Genomic DNA, 12,668 nt, shown 5'->3' on the forward strand with positions numbered 1-12,668 from the left:
CAACAACCTTTATGGCTCTTGCAGTTGACCAATCAATTGGACTTAGGTAGAACTATTAGACAGATAAAAGTGCCTACAACATTTAAATCATGCTACAAACATAGGGCAATTGTTCGATCAATAGTCAATCTCATATCTTTGGGTCCAGCAGTTGACCAATTAATCTTGGGTAGAACAATCAGACAGATTAAAAAAGTGTCTATAGCATTTAAACCATGCTACAATCATAGGGCCATAACTCAGACGAGTCTGAGAGATGATAGTCTCCTGCCCTGGCTGGTTTTTGACAGATCAATCAGCAACCTTTATGGGTCTTGCAGTTGACCAATCAATTGGACGTGGGTAGAACTATCAGACATATAAAAGTGACTACAGCATTTAAATCATGCTACAAACATAGGGCAATTGTTCGATCAATAGACAATCTCATATCTTTGGGTCCAGCAGTTGACCAATTAAACTTGGGTAGAACAATCAGACGGATTAAAAAAGTGTCTATAGCATTTAAACCATGCTACAATCATAGGGCCGTAACCCAGACGAGTCTGAGAGATGACAGTCTCCTGCCCTGGCTGGTTTTTGACAGATCAATCAACAACCTTTATGGCTCTTGCAGTTGACCAATCAATTGGACGTGGGTAGAACTATCAGACATATAAAAGTGACTACAGCATTTAAATCATGCTACAAACATAGGGCAATTGTCGATCAATAGACAATCTCATATCTTTGGGTCCAGCAGTTGACCAATTAAACTTGGGTAGAACAATCAGACAGATTAAAAAAGTGTCTATAGCATTTAAACCATGCTACAAACATAGGGCCGTAACCCAGGCGAGTCTGAGAGATGATAGTCTCCTGCCCCAACAATCCCTTTGGGTCCAGCAGTTGACCAATTAAACTTAGGTGGAACAATCAGACAGATAAAAAAGTGTCTATAGCATTTAAACCATGCTACAAACATAGGGCCGTAACCCAGACGAGTCTGAGAGATGACAGTCTCCTGCCCTACCAATCTCTTTGGGTCCAGCAGTTGACCCATTAGTTGGACTTGAGTGGAACAATCAGAACTTTAAAAGTGCCTACAGCAATTAAATCACACTACAAACATAGGGCAATTGTGCAATCAAACAGAAATTTCATGTCTGGGTCCAGCAGTTGACAAATCAGTTGGACTTGGGTAGAACAATTAGAAGGATTAAAGCGTCTACAGCATTAAAATCATGCTACAAACATAGGGCGATTGTGCATGTTTGTACCACGCAAACGCATGCCCAGCTCCTACTTATCTCAATATCAGAAAAATCCAATTTATTTGCCAATCAGCAGGATCAGTATGAAAGTTGGGGAGAATTTACAGATATTAGATTGTTGCTTGATGTGACAGCAGCCGTCCAGTAGGGATAAGCAAAACTGACTGCTTTCACTTCACTAGATTTTGGCAAAAAAAAAAGAGCCACATTTTGAAGAAATGCATTGGAGTCAATAGGCAAGGGGAGATCCAGATCCCCCCTGAGAGATGATCGCCAGATCATTCAATTTTGGTGACTTTGTGTAAGATTATAGCTGCATTTAACAAATCCTTTCCTGTACATATAGATATTGGAAAGCCCAGAACTGGGTACCACCGTCTTGGATGTGATGACAGTGGTCCCAGCAGACTCCAAGCTGTCACTCAAGTGACACACTCGCTCCTTCCTGTTCAGGTATTCCTACAGCCAATGCAGGTGGGATTCCTTCATCACTCTGTTTAACATGGATGGAGGAATATGTTAGATTTCTTTCATTCAGCTGCAAACTGAACGGAAAATATCTATGCATGTATGGCCAGCAGAAATACAATTAGAATACCACTTCAGAGTCTTATTATCCCCCCTCCCTCAATATAAGTAGTCTGGCTGATCTATATGATTATGTCTGTCAGCAGATCCCTGGGAGCAATGGAACCATGACTGTAAACATTTTTTTCTTTTGAAGCGCTCATAAAAAGACCCCACACCTAAGTTGGCCATAGATTTTTTTTGTTTAATTTAGCCACCCTTGCCAGGACATTGGGGTTTTACCAAAGCTGACGAGTGCAAAATCTGGGGCAACTCTGCATAGAAACTAAGCAGCTTCCAGGTTTCAGCCCCAGTTCCCATTGGCCCTATTCGACATTCGATTTGACAGGTCAAATCACAGCCTATTGCCGGCAATGGGAGCGTCCCAATCGGTGTGATGCCTTTGCAGCTCTGAACTGATTTAGAAAAGTAGTTCCTGCACTATTTTTGATGACTTCAGGGGCGATTTAGATAGACATTTGTGCATGAACTCGCAGAGATGTCTTTGAAGTCGCCCCCGAAGTTGGACTAAAATGCAGCTTTGAAATCGTGCAAGTTTAGATGGACTCACTTCAATGTGAACGAGGGTTTTTTGCCAAAGCCTAATTAAACAAGCTGAAGTAAGAAGTTGATTGGCTACCTTGCACAGCTGTACCAGATTGTGAGTGCACCAGTTTTAGCGAATCTCAGTGTCAGTGTATTCTGACAGTGGGAAACACAGCTGGCAGAAAACACAGATTACTGGCTAAAAGTTTTCCAGCATATCCCTTCGACAGAAATTATTCAATCACCTTCTGTCAAGCAGACCACTCACTCATTTGCCCGGTCCCTGCTAAACTGGCTGAATTTCAATTAGTCTATGGCCAGCTTTGACAGATGGATGAAGCAGTGGGCAAGGTAGGCATCAGTTATTTGGGGGGGGGGGGGTGCACTACGAAGAGAACCTGTCACTTCACCCTGAATGTCAACAATGTTAAAGCCCAATTCAGGGAAAATTACAAACTATGCCTTGCAGTGCGGTCAGGGCCGGGACAAGGGGTAGGCAGGAGGGTTGGCTGCCCTGGGCACTGTGGTATCATGTGAGGTGGGGGGGTGCTTAGAGGAGATTAGGGGGAGGGGATTTGGGGAGTGGCAGGGGGTAAGAATTGTTGTAGGAGGGGACATTTGGGAGGGTGTGCTAGGAGTGGTGATTTAAGGGTATCTGTTTTGGGATGGGGGAAAAGGATTTGTTCTAGAAGGGGAGATTTGAGGCTTTGTGCTAGAAGAGGTGATATGGTGGTGGTGGTGGGGGGGGGGGGTTGTGCTAGCAGGGGAATTTTCTCTTTTGGGGGGGGGGGTGCAATTAGAGATGATTGGGGGGTGTTTGTGCTAGGAAGGGAAATTTAGGGAGAGGGGGGATTTGTGCTAGGAGGGGGAAATGGGGGGGTATTTGTGCTGGAAGGGGGTATTTGTAGTGGGGGGGAGAGGATTTGTACTTGAAGGGGAAATTTTAGGGGTAGAGTATTTGTGCTAGGAGGTGTAATTGTTTTGGGGAAGGGTGGCATTTGTGCTGGGGGGAATTGGGGGAGGGGGGGGGGCAAAGATTTGTACTGGGAGGGGGGATTTCAGCAGCAGGGTAGATTTGTACAGGGAGAAGGGGGAATTTATTCTTAGAGGGTATTCATGCTCAGTTTTTTTTTTTTTGGGGGGGGGGGGGTTTGCTGACAGATAATGCTTATACATCTTGGGGGAGGGGGGGTTTGGCATATACACTCTGGGCTCTAGATTACCTTGTCCTGGCACTTGGCCACATTACAAGGGTTAGTGCTTGTTCTGTCTAGGGTAGAGAAGAAACAGTTTTACTTACCTGATTCTCCAGCAGACTGCTCTCCCCCACAATCCAGTGGTAGATTGTCTCTCAGCTTTGGACTCTGCTCTGGTCTTTTTAGTGCCTGGACGATAGACTAGTTGAACATGGGGGTGCAGACACTGCAGGGACTGGTCTAGCTGTAGGGAGGAGTTGAGCATTGGGCAAGTACATAATTTCGTAATTTCTTTTGGTTCCCTCTAGACAAACATTATTTGCTTGGAATTGGGCTTTAACCACTTAAGGACTGCCCACCGCAGTATAGGCAGGCAGCCCCTCCTGTGCGAACCCACGTAGGCAACATAGGGGTACGTCGGTCACGCGCTTGGTGCTAGGGGGCCGGCGCGCCCCTGCCCCCACTCGGCAGCGGGGAATCTGATGCACGGGGCTGGCGGTCGAAATTGCCGCCGGCTACCCGCGATTGCTCCCCGCTGAGAGAGAAGAACGGTCGGCTGTTGTAAACACAGCCGACCGTTCTTCTCTCTGGAATCTTCACAGAGCGCCTGTGATTCTTCTATGTAGAATCACAGTTCTCCATGACCATTTCAAAAGCCCCCCCCCCCCCACAGTTAGAAACACTCCTCTAGGCTCACATTTAACCTCTTGAGCACCCACTAGGTTAACCCCTTCCCTGCCATTATTACAGGAACAGTGCATATTTTTAGCACTGATTACTGTAGTAATGTCACTGGTCCCCCCAAAAGTGTCAAAAATGTCAGTTAGGGGTCCAATCTGTCCACCACAATGTCGCAGTCCCGCTAAAAATTGCAGATCGCTGCCATTACTAGTAAAAATAAATAAAAATGACATAACTCTTTCCCCTAGTTTGTAGACGCGATAACTTTTGCACAATCCAATGAAAATACACTTATTGTGATTTTTTTTTTTACCAAAAATGTGTAGCAAGATACAAATTGTCCTGAAAAAATTAGACTTTAAAATTTTTTTTTTTTGGGAATGTTATATAGCAGAATGTGAAAAATATTTTTTTTTTGTTTTTTTTTCCAGAATTGTCGCTATTTTTTTGTTTATAGCGCAAAAAATAAAAATCGCAGAGGTGATCAAATACCACCAAAAGAAAGCTCTATTTGTGGGACAAAAAGGACATCAATTTTTTTTTAGTAGAGCATCGCACGACCGAGCAATTTTCCAATAAAGGAACGCAGTGCCGAATCGCAAAAAATGGCCTGGTCATTAAGGGGGCAAATCCTTCCGGTCCAGAACTGGTTAAACTACACATGCCTTTTAGGATAAATATTACATAAAAAAACACACCTTGTAACAATGGTCCATCAGTTCAAATGACAATGGCCTCAATTGAATTTCGCCGTTGGAAAGTCTTACTGGCACGATATTCCTCAAAAATATAAACCGGAATTCTCCGGCCGTCTTGCCGTAGCTCTGAAAATGCAATCTCCGTTCTGACATACACAGTACCGGCCTCCAGCAGCCTGGGGCAATGGAAGAAGAGCAGCGAGAGCTTAATCATGCTTTATTAACCATGCCAGGGACAATCAGATCACACAACACTTTAAGAGATGCTTCGTCTGAGCAACTTCACGCCAGGACAAGCAGCACCATCCCGTCTCTCTGTCTGATATGTACACTGGTTAATTCTATCAGTAGAACAGTCAGCCTTCTACTAGCAGTTTGACTTCCTGTTGGGTTTTACTTAGCGGAAATATGGAAGAAATGAGCAGTCCAAAAAAATGAAGATCTTTCAATTGATTTTGCCTTAAGTGACCCAATGTGAACCATTTCCAGCAGTTCCTGATTAGCAAATCCTAACTGTGCATTTGACAATTGTTTTTTCGGCATTGAACAAAGCATTTCTAAACCCAGATGCAAAATGTATTATATTTCATCTTACTGGTCCTTAGATGTAGTGGTTATATTCGTTTTATTTTTCTTAGACTTCTTTTCTTTTATTTTCAACTGGTGATTTGGCCAGTAACTCACTTCTTGCCATTAAGTGGCTACACTCACTCTTCCACTGTATCTATGGAGGAGCACTATGGAACCACCCATAGACAGCAGGACTGTCAACCTGTGGATAGGGTAGCGTTAGATAGACTAGTAGATTTAGATGGACTTTACACATAGAATCCAACTGTCCCTGATTTTTAGGGACTGTCCCTGATTTTTAGGGACTGTCCCTGATTTGGAACAAAGTCCCTCTTTCCTCCTCATTTGTCTCTCATTTTGGTCTGATCTATCTAGTTGTATATAAAATGCACTATTTATTTTTCAAAAAGTGTTTCACATTGCTAAATCTTTCATCCAAATTATAAATTGCTGCATTTGTTAATTTCAAAAGACAGTATAAAGGAATAATAGTGGTAAAAAAACACGGGTTTAACTCATTTTTTTATTTTATTTATATGATTCTTCTTTAAGGGGACGTGGCGGGGGGGGGGGGGGGGTGTCCTATGCCTACATAGATTTCTAATAGACATCCATTGTTCCAATCACAAAAGAGGTATGACTTTACATACAGTAAGTGGTAACAAGTTAAAGCAGCTAAAGAAACTTTTTTTTTTTCCTTTTGGGACAAAGGTTTCAACTATATGAATGAAACCTGACCTTTGCAAGCAAAATGGTTGGTCCCAGACTCCCAACCCTCTAACTGACACTGCTTTTGGTCTGTTAAAAGAAGTTAAAAAAAAAAAAAAAAAAATAGAGACTTAGGGCTTGTTTACATGTGCCACAGTACATGTTGGCATTCGTGGCTCCCTCAATGAACTGTAGCTCCCCAGTGCTGGCAGTACTCATGCAGCCCCAGACCATGACGCCCCCCCCCCCCCACCATGCTTGACTGTAGGCAACACACACTTGTCTTTGTGCTCCTTACCTGGTTGCCGCCACACACACTTGACACCATCTGAACTAAATAAGTTTATCTTGGTCTCATCAGATCACAGGACTTGGTTCCAGTAATCCATGTCCTTAGTCTGCTTGTCTTCAGAAAACTGTTTGCGGGCTTTCTTGTGCATCGTCTTTAGAAGAGGCTTCCTTCTGGGATGACAGCCATGATGACCAATTTGATGCAGTGTGCGGCGTATGGTCTGAGCACTGACAGGCTGACCCCTCACCCCTTCAACCTCTGCAGCAATGCTGGCAGCACTCATACGTCTATTTCCCAAAGACAACCTCTGGATATGACTGAGCACATGCACTCAACTTCTTTGGTTGACCATGGCGAGGCCTGTTCTGAGTGGAACCTGTCTTGCTAAACTGCTGTATGGTCTTGGCCACCGTGCTGCAGCTCAGTTTCAGGGTCCTGGCAAACATATAGCCTAGGCCATCTTTATGTAGAGCAACAATTCTTTTTTAAAGATCCTCAGGGAGTTCTTTGCCATGAGGTGCCATGTTGAACTTCCAGTGACCAATATGAGAGAGTGAGAGCGATAACACCATATTTAAAACACCTGCTCCCCATTCACACCTGAGACCTTGTAACACTAATGAGTCACATGACACCGGGAAGGAAAATGCTATTTGGGTCCAATTTGGACATTTCCACTTAGGGGTGTACTCACTTTTGTTGCCAACGGTTTAGACATTAATGGCTGTGTGTTTAGTTATTTTGAGGGGACAGCAAATTTACACTGTTATACAAGCTGTACGCTCACTACTTTACATTGTAACAAAGTGTCATTACATGAAAAGATATAATAAAATATTTAGAAAAATGTGAGGGGTGTACTCACTTTTGTGAGATACTGTAAATGTCGTTGCGCCACAGCTGAGGTGATATGTACTAACATGGCTACACATATCTTTGCAGGCTGATCTGAAATAACATAACACATTTTTATGTTTTTCTGCTTTAGTTAACTTTTTTTATCCCTTTTGCACTTTTTAGTTTCCCTGAAGGCAGTGGTGACGTAGCCCTGGCCACATCAATGCCCCCTGGGATGGCAATATCTCTATTGCCTTCTGGGAAATCCTTTACTTAAACTACGAGATCTCTCAGTATTACTGCGCATGCGAAAGCTGAAGCACAGGTCTTGAGCTGTAGAAAATTACATTTATTACATTCAATAGTTCCTTCACAGATCTCAAGAGATCTCAGGGAAGGGAAAGGAAGGAAAGGAAAGGGTGCCTCCCCCAACAGGTGCCATTAGCGTCACACAGCGCATGTAGGAAATTAAGTGCATGACGTGATGCACTTCATCTTACACATGCGTGTAGATGGGGCCTAGGATATCAAATCAGGGAAAGACCACACACACAGACAGATGTCTTCTCAGATGTCTTCTTCAGACATGAGGGGACAACTTAGCTAAAAAACGCCAATCCATTTGTATAATGGCACAGTGCCACCTACTGAATGGAAGGAAAACCTGCACCTGTCTACATGCGCAGAAGACCTGCGCACAAAGAAAAATTTCTTTCATTTAGTCTCGGATAAATTAGTTATGTTACTAATTTTGTTACTAATTTTGTTTAGTTTCGGAATGCATTTTGTTTCAGAATTCGTTATGTTTCATTTTAGTTACATTTTCTTTTAGTTTAATTATTTTCTAACGAATTCCAAATTTGGATTGTTTAAAAGATGATCGACCAATTCTAATTGTGTGAAGAATAGCTGATGGTTAAGCAGCGGGCCAGGAAGCCGGCCTCTGTGTCCCTAAGGACCGATGACTCATCAGCTGTCAGTGGGCTTCCCCACTGACAGCTGAAATGTAAACAAACCAATTCTGGCAATAGAAAATTCTGAAAAAAAAAAACAGCATGAAGTCCCCCCCCCCCCCCCCCCTATTGGGTCTGGTATAGATTTTAAAGGCAACCCCACACCAAAATGTAAAAATATGGCATGGGGCCCCCCTCCCCCAAAACCAATAATAGACCCTTTTCTGAGCATGCAGCCTGGCAGGCCAGGAAAGGGGGGGGGGAGAATGAGCTAGCACTCCCCCCTCCTGAACCATACCAGGCCACATGCCCTCAACATGGGGGGGTGCTTTGTGGCAGAGGGGGCCCCCCACCCCAAAGCATCTTGTCCCCATGCCCAAAGAGGCAGAATGGCGATCTGCCTATGTAAACAAACAGATCGCCATTCTGACAGGGAAGAGGATGGAGATCTTGTGTTCCTGCTAAGCAGAAATACTGATCTCTGCCTTAATTAGGTCAAAGCACCTCCCACACAGTTAGCAAACACCAGCTAGGCACACAGTTAACCCTTTGATCATCCCTGTTAACCCGTTCCCTGCCAGTGTCATTAGTACAGTAACAATGCAGAATTTTAGCACGGAATACTATATAAATGTCACTGGTTCCCAAAAAAGTGCCAAAAGTGTCAGTTAGGTGCCCGATTTGTCCACCGCAATGTCACAGTCCTGCTAAAAATCGCTGATCGTCGCCATTACTAGTAAAATAAAATAAAGAAAAATGCCATAAGAATATCCCATCGTTTGTAGACGCAATAACTTTTGCGCAAACCAATCAATATACGCTAGTTGGAATTTTTTTTTACCAAAAATATGTAGCAGAATACATATTGGACAAAATTGATGAAGAAATTCGATTTTTTTTATTGGGAGGTTTTATAGCAGATAGTAAAATATATTGTTTTTTTTTTTTTTTTTTTAAATTAACGATCTTTTATTTCTTTTCTTTTTTTTTATAGCACAAAAAATATGACCGCAGAAGTGATCAAATACCACCAAAAGAAAGCTCTATTTGGCAGAAAAGGACATCAATTTTATTTGGGTACAGCATTGCACGATCACACAATTGTCAGTTAACGCAGTGTTGTATTGCAAAAAATGGCCTGTCATTAACCACTTAAGCCCCGGAAGATTTTACCCCCTTCCTGACCAGGGTTTTTTTTGCAATTTTTTACTGCGTGACTTTAACGGACAATTGCGCGGTCGTGCGACGCTGTACCTAAACTAATTTCACGTCCTTTTTTTCCCACAAACAGAGCTTTCTTTTGGTGGTATTTGATCACCTGTGCGATTTTTTGATCATGCGCTATAAACAAAAAAAGAGCGTAATTTTTGCACAAATAACAATATTTTACACTTTTTTTATATGAAATTCCCCCCCAAAAAAATGTAAAAATCAAAATTTTTTAACATTTTCGGCCAAATTGTTTTATGCTACATATGTTTGGTAAAAAAAAAAATCGCAAAAAGCGTATTTTGATTGGTTTGCGCAAAAGTTATCGCGTTTACTAACAAAGGGAAAGATTTTTGTCATTTTTGGTGTTTTTTTTTTTTTTTAACGAGTAATGGCGGCGATCTGCGATTTTTTTTGCGGTACTGCGACATTGCGGCGGACAGATCGGACCCTTGACTGACATTTTTGACACTTTTGGGGGTACCAGTGACATTACTGCAGTAATCAGTGCTATGTATATGCACTGTTACTGCAAAAATGACACTGGCAGGGAAGGGGTTAACTGTATTGGACAGGGAGGGGTTAAGTGTGTCCTAGGGGCGTGATTCTAACTGTAGTGGGACATGGCTATTGGTGTAAAAACAAAGATCAACGGTTCTACATAGTAGAACCGTCTGATCTCCATTTTTACACATGGGGAGAATGACAGGCGGCTTGTTTAAATCACACGCCCGCACTCCTCCCTGAACGAGCCTCAGCGGGCGCGCGCTCGCCCACTATTGGCTCCAATCCCAGTGACAGGCGAGCGACGTAGGTCTACGTCACTCTGCCTGGCCGGGGCTGACTGCCGCAGTAAATATACTGTGCGCAGTCGGCAACCGGTTAAAGGGGTAAAACCCCTTCTCGGCCTTTTGGCTAAGATCAAGTGTAGTATCTGTTCTTATCAGTGTTGGAGTGGAACCTGAAGGTTAGTATCGGTGGTGGCCGAAGTTAACCGGGGCGCTCTGGGCGTAACTGGAGGACCGGAGTAGGCCAAACCAGAGAAAGCCGGATGGTTCCAATGCCTTCCTGATTTGAATGGGTCCGCCCCTACCAGTTTGAAGGGAGCGAGAAAACTGGATCTGTGGCCAGTTAGTACTGCTCCTGGATGTGATTGGTAAGGAACGGCGGATGGCGGTGGGAGGGCCTTTCCTCGTGGGTTGAATCTGGCCTTGCAAAAGGCTTGTCCCCAGTTGAAGGCAGGCTCACCCTAAGCTGTCTAAAGTTCTGATGCCTCCTGGTAGGTTAGGGCTACACTCGGTCTGGCCTTAGGGCCGGGGTAGAAAAAGCCCGTAGTGTATGTGCCCCTGGGGTGGCAGCCCAGGGGTGCCTTAATTCTCACTGGTGAGGGGCAGCTTGCCTTGAGTTTTTCGGCACCATGGTCACTGCACCTACGCACACTTTTTTAAGCACCTGCCTCTTGGGCAAGGCCTTTTGGCTTCGACCAGAGGAATTTTTATTCCGGCCGGAAGGCCTGCCTTTGTTTTTCACTTAGGCACTAATTCACTCCTCCACTTCCCCTCCCCCACCTTTTTTGTTTGTGTGTTTTTTTTTCTTTGTGGTGTGTCACTTCACTTTTACTCTTCTCTTCCTGCCCGACGAGTATGGTGTGGGTCTCTGGGCCTACCTTGAAAGTCTTGGGAGGGGGTGGACATGGCCTTTTGGCTTAGTTCGCCCTCTCTCATGGGGGTCTCCCTTCGGGGGAGCCCCACCCAGTACTTGGGGTGGGCTGTTTCGGCAGTCCCCCTGGAGAACGGGGTTTGCCAGGTTTCGGCCAGGCAAACCATAGGAAGTACCTCAGTCCCTGTCAGGAGTCTTGCGCCCCGGGGGATCAAGGTATAGGTCCAACCTCTTCGGAGGCCAGACCATTTCGCACACCCTGTGCAGTTTTTGTGTGTTCACGTTTGCGTGTGTGCACTTTTTTATGCACCGGGTGCTAAGTCTTTTTTGAGTGTGATTTCACACGCTTCGGGCTTTTAAAAAAAAAAAAAAGGGGTAAAACCTTTTGGGGCTGAAGTGGTTAAAGCTGAACTCTGGGCATTTCATTTTAATATATTCCTCTTAAATATACATTGTGTGCACCAAATGCCAACCCAGATATTACCATATAAAAGTAGCGGTAATATTACTGTGCTGTACATAGCTTGTGCAGAGAGCAAAGCTGTGGGAGGGGTTCATTAGGCTCCACCCACTACAGGCTGCCCAAGGAAAACTTCAGGGGGGGGGGGGGTTACAAAAGACCAGTCCCCCTACACATAGAGGGGTGGCAGCAGTGAGCGGTCTTTATTTCAGGAAGATCCTGCACGGAGGTAAAGGTTACACTGGATTACTGCAGAGTTCTGGAAGAAATACACAAAGAACACTAAGATACAAGGAAGAACACAGAGGACTATATTCATTTATGCCATTGATCAGCTTTAAACATACAGTATATGAAATAATAGTGACCGGGTCTACAAAGTGTTGATCATAAATTTCCTAAATGCATTGCAGATTGATTGTGACCAGTTGTAATGTGTGATTAGTCTTCCTGCTGCTGCGATAACAATAAATTGCAGAGTAAGGCACCTATGCATTGAGGAATAATTATAAAGTAGATAATGATCAATTTAGCGACCGTGCATCTTTAAAAAAAAAAAACCTAGTAAGTCAAATCTCCTGTCAACTCATTCACCCATAAATGTGTTCTACACTGAAACTTGTCCAATTCATTAACCAACTGGTTCCACTCCATTCCTCCAACCTGAAGTGAAACCAGCACTGCCCTGTAGATTATATTCCATCAGTCAACAGTTGTAGTCATTGTTCTGTCTTCTGATGAAAGGAAACTCTTTCATAGTTACACTTCTTACCTTCTTTGTTTGCAGGACAATCGATACACACTGTAATCACATTCGGGAATATCTATCACAGCAGCTAAAGCTGTTTATAAACTATTCGATTTTCTAATATAAATTACGAAAATTCTCAGTACATGTGACGGCTTGACCAATGTCATTCAAAAGTACTTGAAAATTTAGTTTGCTTTTAATTTTCAATTTTGGAGTGAATGGACTTTCCCGAATGAAAGCCACATACAAGTAAAAATGCATTCATTTGAGAAAATTGTTCCATCCTAC

The 12,668-nt window shown here is 43.6% G+C and overlaps 1 protein-coding gene across 1 annotated transcript in view; it reads right to left on the minus strand.

Annotated features, from left to right (window-relative positions):
• The window catches only part of EVA1A (eva-1 homolog A, regulator of programmed cell death), a 601,323-nt gene that overhangs the window by 124,447 nt on the left and 464,208 nt on the right, over window positions 1-12,668 (minus strand). The window lies entirely within an intron of this gene.

This window comes from Pelophylax lessonae (genome assembly GCF_965119305.1).
Source record: "Pelophylax lessonae genome assembly, chromosome: 3".
In the NCBI taxonomy this organism is placed as follows: Eukaryota; Metazoa; Chordata; class Amphibia; order Anura; family Ranidae; genus Pelophylax; species Pelophylax lessonae.